General features: G+C 35.8%; 1 protein-coding gene across 1 annotated transcript in view; it reads right to left on the bottom strand.

Annotated features, from left to right (window-relative positions):
• Nucleotides 1-7,234, bottom strand: part of LOC106877900 (dipeptidyl peptidase 4) — a 611,833-nt gene that overhangs the window by 326,330 nt on the left and 278,269 nt on the right. The gene's annotated exons all lie outside the window — the stretch shown is intronic.

Genomic DNA, 7,234 nt, shown 5'->3' with positions numbered 1-7,234 from the left:
TATATATATATATATATATATATATATATATATATGAACATAAAGTCAGGAGATGAGAAGTGAATATAGATTTATTTAACCACATGACTTCCATTGGCTTACGGCTGTTTTGTAACCTTCAATAGACAAGAAATTATGCATATATATTTGCTATAATATGTGAGCTCAAGATTATGCAATACAATTGCATATTGACTAATTAATGCAAATAAAGAAACCTAGCTTATTAGATTACCAAAACATCGTATTTACATCAACAGATCAACTCAAAATATACACACAAAAGTTACTTTTTGTGTTTAAAATACAAAGAAGGCCAGAACTGGACAAAATTACATTGATTTGATCAGTGAAAGGTAAACAACGGAGGAAAGAGTAAAGGGTAAGTTCTGTAGCAGGAGCTTATTGTCATAGCCGCAGGATTCTCTGAATCCATATCTTATATCTTTGCGTGTGTTGGCGTGAATGCAGTCTCGTCTGAGTTCAATTTACACTCATGTTCACCTTGCTTTTCATTCCTCCAAGGTTCTTCAGTAAAAAAGCCCAAGTCAACCATATAAGTTGTTCGAAGTTCATGATTCTATGTAATCAACAACGCAATATCTTAGCAATGGCTGCACTTCAATAACAATTGGACAATACTGTATATTATATTCTCTTTCGTACAATATAAAAGAACAATTATGACAAACATATGCAGTTAATTTTCACTTCGTCTAAAGCTTAGTACAAAATTAGCCCACTAGGTTACTTCTATTCTGTACATCACATGGTTCCTTTTAACTGGTCAAAAATAGTCATTGGAGAAAATATAATCAAATAATTTAGGCGCAATCTACGTTCAGCTAACAAACAGAGACTGTCTAATAAATAGAGACAAAGTTATTTTGCCAGCAGGGTTCTTGTCGGATGGCGAGATGCTGTCACAGCCATTTGTTTCTTGAATATATTTTTAGCTTAATTTATGCATATTTTTTTCACTCACACGAATACAATACTTAGTAAGTTTAATTTCTACAGATTGTATTTTTCTAGGCGAAATGTGTTTGCAAAATTTTGTCAGTGCTAAGGCGGCGAGCTGGCAGAATCGTTAGCACGTCGGGAAAAATGCTTAGCGGTATTTCGTCCGTCCTTACGTTCTGAGTTTCAATTCTGCCGAGGCTGCTTTGCCTTCCATCCAGTCAAATTCTATAAAATAAATACCAGTTGAGCACCAGGGTCGATGAAATCGACTTACCTTCTTCAATGACATTGCTGGCCTTGTGCCAAATTGGAAACCAATATTTTGTTAGTGACTAATTATTGTAAAACATCGAATTTTATTGTAAATCAGAACCTTAAAGCGACGAGCTGGCAGAATCATTAGTACGCTGAACAAAATGCTCAGCGGTATTTTGTCCATCTTTATGTTCTGGATTCAAATTCTGCCGAGGTCGACTTTGCCTTTCATCTTTTCAGGATCAATAAAATAAGTACCAGTTAAGCAATGGGGGTCAATGTAATCGACGTCCACAGCGCACCAAATTTTAGGCTTTGTATCATCTATAGTAGAAAGGATTATCAATTGGAACGTTTATACGGTGAGCTGGAAGAACCGTTACCGCACCGAGCAAAATACTTAGAAGCATTTCATCCGGATATTTACGTTCTTAGTTCAAATGCTGTCGTGGTTGATCTTGCCTTTCATTATTTGGGGGTCAATAAAATAATTACCCGTTGAGTATTGGAGTCGGTGTAATCGACTTGCTTTCTTGCCTAGAACATTGCTGGCCTTGTGCCAAATTATTATGAATTATTAATCATCTGAATCGAAAGGCAACGACTTTGTAACCACGTTCGAATTCAATTCTATGTGAAACTCAAATTACCACGTATTTTAATGTTTGAAGTATATCTAGTGTTAGACTTTTCCCAGTCACTGCAGCGTAACTGCCTGCTGGAACTGGTTGACATTCCATAACGATATTATCCACAACTTCACCCATAAGTGGGGAAGAAAAATAAAAATTCAAGTAACAATAAATTTAACAATTCAAACAACAATTAGGTGCGATAGACCTTCAACAATTCAAACACAACAAGACTTATATAAAACGAACACACATCAAATGCAACAGGGAATCAAATGACTCGATACAACACCAACGTGTTCTCAACGATAAGCCGGAGATGATATTTAAAATGAGAATATCTGAAATAAACTCGACTTCTCTCACAAACGAGAATACTAAAAATGAAACCGACCACTCTCAAAAATTAAGTAAAGAAATCGAAAAAATAACCCAGAATCCTTGTCCAGTACTCGATCGATTTCAAAATCTAATCAGTTCGTGCCAGTCACGAGGCCAAACATTCCTGAAAGTTTCATCCGAATCCATCCAGCGGTTCTTGAGATATTTTGTCCACGGACAAACAAACGCGACTAAAAACAATACCTCCGCCTTCGCTAAGGCGGAGGTAATAATAATTATTATTAATTTTAATACATTTGCAGGAACGAGCTCAGGGAAAAGGAACTTAAATTTTTATTCTTTTGTCTTATATATATAAAAAAGTTAACCAGAATGGACAACTTAATTGTTTTAAGACTAAAAGTATTCAGACTATTAACCTCTTGTTCAGAAAATAAACAATTTGTAATATTTACATCACGATTCTGTCTCCGATCGTTATTTGGTGTCATTAGAAGATTTTAGTGTGCATCCAGTTCGGCACCGTGTACACATCCGGAAAAGAAACTTGCTGATCAGAAATGAAATGAATAATAACGTAGCGTAGATAGATATGAGAAAACGAAAATTTCCGCTCTGAAGAAAAATTATTATCGTATTAACATCTGCTCTTAAATATTTAGACAGGATGTGCAGGACATTTTGACACACTAATCCTCAATGGAATACATATTTTATGATCTAGCTTTACAACTGACAGCAATTATAACTGTTTCTTGCACTGACACAAGGTCACAAATTGTTTATTTCTATATATGTCTGTATTTTTATATTTGTCTGTATTTATGTTTCTATATATGTTTTTTGTCAATGTTTTATTGACTTCGATGGCGGCGAGCAGGCAGAATCGCTAGTATGCTGGTCAAAGTGCTTTGCGGCATTTCGACTGTATTTACGTTCTGAGTTCTAATTCCACCGAGGTCGGCTTTGCCTTTCATCCTTTCGGGGTCGATAAAATAAGTATCAGTCGAGCACCTGGGTCGGTGTAATCGACTTATCTTCTTCCCTGAAACTACTGGCGTTGTGCTAAAATTTGAAACCAATATTTCATTGTTTTTGAGGGAATAAAAATCAGTAACTGGTACTTATTTAATCGACCCCGAAAGGATTAAAGGCAAAGTCAACCTCGGCGGAATTTGAACTCAGAACGTAACGGCAGACGAAATACAGCGAAGCATTTCGCCCGGCGTGCTAACGTTTCTGCCAGCTCACCGCCTTACTTATAGCAGCAGTTTCTTTCTTGAAAACCGTTGCTTTAAATATTCAAATAAGGTAGTTGAGAATCTCGATGCTTTAATCAAATTTTGTTGCGTAGAGATATTTAAGAACAGAGTTCAAGAGCAGATATTCAAGAACAAAGTCCATTGGGGTTCTGTCATCGTTGTTTAATCTTGGATCAGTTCTAATGTGGCAGAAATACGATCATCATTTCTCATTCAGTCAATCAGTCATCCTTTCTTTCTTTCTTTCTTTCTTTCTTTCTTTGTGCGTGTATATGTGCGTGTATGAGTATGTATGTATACGTATTTGTGAGCGCGCGCGTGTGAGCGTGTTTAACAATGTGTGTATCTCTGGCTTAGGTGTACATTTTAACAGCTTAACATTTTAAAAATAAATTGGCTAACCTCATTAATTTCAGAAAAAATCTCTTCATGTTAATACACAATTTCGTATTTCCCCCTTGTTTGTTTTTTGCTTTTTTTCCTTCTTTCCTTTTTTTCCTGTCATTTCCGCTTTGTCAGTGAAATTCCGGAGTAAAATTCATTAAAAGATCAATAAGAATTTCTGATTGAATTATCCCTGTAAGATAAGTGATTTACGAAACCTCACGTGACTCCGCCCAAGCTGACCGGTTCGCACAATGTCGGCATAATGTAAAAGCAAAACTGATTATTAAAACATGTTGATGCCCTTTAAGTATTTTAATTTATGAAAGGTTTACGTACAGCCAAACTTTATAATAACCCGTTATTAAACTAATGCTGTCCATTACTGGAGAATAACATCATTTACAGACTTAAAATCTAGTTATCGGAGTTGGATTTGGCACAATCGTTAAAGTGTCAGACAAAAAAAACTTTGCACTAGTTACGACCTTTTATGTTCTGAGTTCAAATCTTTCGGAGGTTAGCATTGCTTTTGAACCTTCTGGAGACGATAAAATAATTAGTAGCGTATTAAAAAATTAAGGACATGTTGGATAATGCAGTAGAAAATACACTGAGACTAAAAAAAAAAAAATGCAGTAGTCATAGCAAGAAGGCCTATAACCTTAGGTTTACTTGAAGGAACCTTTGCGGGGACATACAACTTACTAGAAATAGTTGCTAACTATCCTTCACTTCATACTCTACCACATCTAAATAGAGAAAGAACTTTTAAGTAATGTAGACCGTGGGTCCTCTAAGAGACTTGGTGAACATGACTGAAATGATTTTGATGTGAACTGGAGTTGTTGATCTTGGATTAAATGCAGCTGTAATAAATATTTTTCTGAAAAACAAAGGTTAGACCTTAACAATGAAAAAAACATTGTTCTGTCATTCTTATTTATCATGAAAAGAGAAAACAAAATTTTCTATTTTCTCTTCTCCATCTTACAGATCAGACGGTGATGCATTATCAACGTATATTGGGTCATTACAATGTCAGTGTTATTTATGCAATTACCTATAGACTGAGACTACTAATGTCTTTGTCTAAACTACTTACAAGAATCACAGAAGCTTACTTTCAAGCTGGTATATTTTTTTTCATTATTTTCAAATGCAGCAAATTTTATGGCAGAAGAAACTTCTTTTACTCTAATCAATCCAAAAAATTCAAAATTTTTCTGCCAGTTCCTTTTCAACAGAGAGAAAAGTTAATCAATTTAAACTCAATTGAGATAAAGTTTTTCTAAATTATATTTTACTAATTTCATTTCAGAAGAGATAATAACTCTCAAGAAATTGCTGTAACTAGAAGTGCCAACTGTTATTAACTCTGTCCTGTCACCAAAATGTGGATTTTCGGATTAGCTTGCCTCACATTCCTGGTAACAGCGTCAGTAAATTCTCTCCAGACTTTCCTTTTTTGAAAAACTAGTCTAAAGGCTTGAAGTGTAGAATCGGTAATTTGTTTAACCATCATATGAGAAGTATTAGCCTTTCAATCAACGGAAGTAGTCAATGATATTCTACATTCACTAGAAAAAGAACCACTTCTTGAGTGAAGAAGTTTTTGGAGTCACCAAACCTCTCAGAGAGAGGGGAGAGAGAGATAAGGAGAGAAAAGGAGAGGGAGAGAGAGAGAGAAGGACACCATTAATAGAATGATTATAATCAATGAATTATCCTATGCTTTGTGTCGATCTTTTATGAAGTTTTCTTCAAACCAGACTGAAAATAGAAGTTAGTAAAACACGCACAGCAGATATAACATTGATATCACAGGCAGTATTGATTGTTTATCCATTGTTAGAGAAGTCAGTTTTGGGGATGGCTCTAGTCATTTGAATCAATCTGGGATGAATGTAAAGCAAAATCTCTTTCAGTAGGAATTGATTTCGTATCTGAATGACTAAAGTCTAAATGATTTTTACATTAACACACGGTCTCATATCTGAATGGGACAAATTTAATTAATTGAATTGAATAAAGCTAGAACGTAATTGGTACTTATATGATCAATGCCAATGATATTGGTTTCACATTTTGGCATGAGGCCAGCAATTTCAAGGTAGGGGGTAAGTCGATTACATCGACCTAGAGCTCAACTGGTACTTATTTTATCAATCTCGAAAGGATGAAAGGCCAAGTCGACTCCGGCGGAATTTCAACTGAGAACGTGAAGACGGGGGAAATGCCTCTAAGCGTTTTACTCGGCGTGCTAAGGATTCTGCCAGCTTGCTGCCATGTCAATTCCAATAAAACTGTAAGTCTAACCAATACAGGTTATCAAGCAGTGTGTGCGTGTGTGTGTGTGTATGTTTGTGTGTGTGTGTGTGTGTGTGTGTGTGGTACAAGCAGAATCTTGTCTACTCTAGGCACAAGGCCCGAAGTTTTGGGGGAGGATCCAGTCGATTAGATCGACCCCAGTACGCAACTGGTACTTAATTTATCGTTCCCGAAAGGATGAAAAGCAAAGTCGACCTCGGCAGAATTTGAACTCAGAACGTAAAGACAGACGAAGACAAACATACACGCACGCTCACATATACAAAAAGTAACTCCTGCACAATTTCACTCACAAGGCATTGGTCACCCCGGAGCTATAGTAAAAGCAGCTCGCCAAATGTGTCGCGCAGTAGGACTGAACCCGAAACCATGTATTTTCAAAGTGAGTTTCTTAACAGCACAGCCACATCGACAAAATATTTACGAGTTAAATCTCGCCTCTTGTAAAATATTATCTTCTTGTTAAGCAAGTCATAATTCTTACTGCAGTGGCTGTTGTCTTTCAGCCATGATTGAATAGATGTTTAAAGCAGTTTTAGCAACGACCGTATTCTCCAGCACAGTATAACTATGACTGTATTATCCTATTATGTTCCTTTCTGTTTCAAGACAACTGATATGATTTAAGGACATTTTCCTTTTATTTTTAGATGGTAGGTCGATCATATAGAAACTTCCTCGACGATTCGTTTTACTATAATTTTAATATTTAGTATATTAACAATAAGTTGATGTTGTTATTGTTTAGTGACAGGTCAACCCTACTGAAATAGATTTATGATCGAAGTACTTTCCAACCGTGACGATTCCGTTTTTCGTTTGTGAATTCAGGAAACCCTGAATCACATTAATCAATGTGTCCTTTTCTAGGATGGTGAGTGTAAATTAAAGATTTTTATTGCTACTTCGAAAAAGTCGAGCAACCAAATACAAGCTTTAAGTATGGTGGATTATTTTAATAAAGATACTCAAGAATTAGATGGATAGATAGAGATGAATAGATAGACAGATAGTGCTAGAGAGCGAGAGAGAGAGAGAGAGAGAGAGAGAGAGAGAGAGAGAGAG

The sequence above is a fragment of the Octopus bimaculoides genome, chromosome 4, assembly GCF_001194135.2.
Source record: "Octopus bimaculoides isolate UCB-OBI-ISO-001 chromosome 4, ASM119413v2, whole genome shotgun sequence".
Taxonomy (NCBI): domain Eukaryota; kingdom Metazoa; phylum Mollusca; class Cephalopoda; order Octopoda; family Octopodidae; genus Octopus; species Octopus bimaculoides.
The sequence above is the reverse complement of the archived record's forward strand: the minus strand, read 5'-3'. Positions and strand labels throughout refer to the sequence as shown.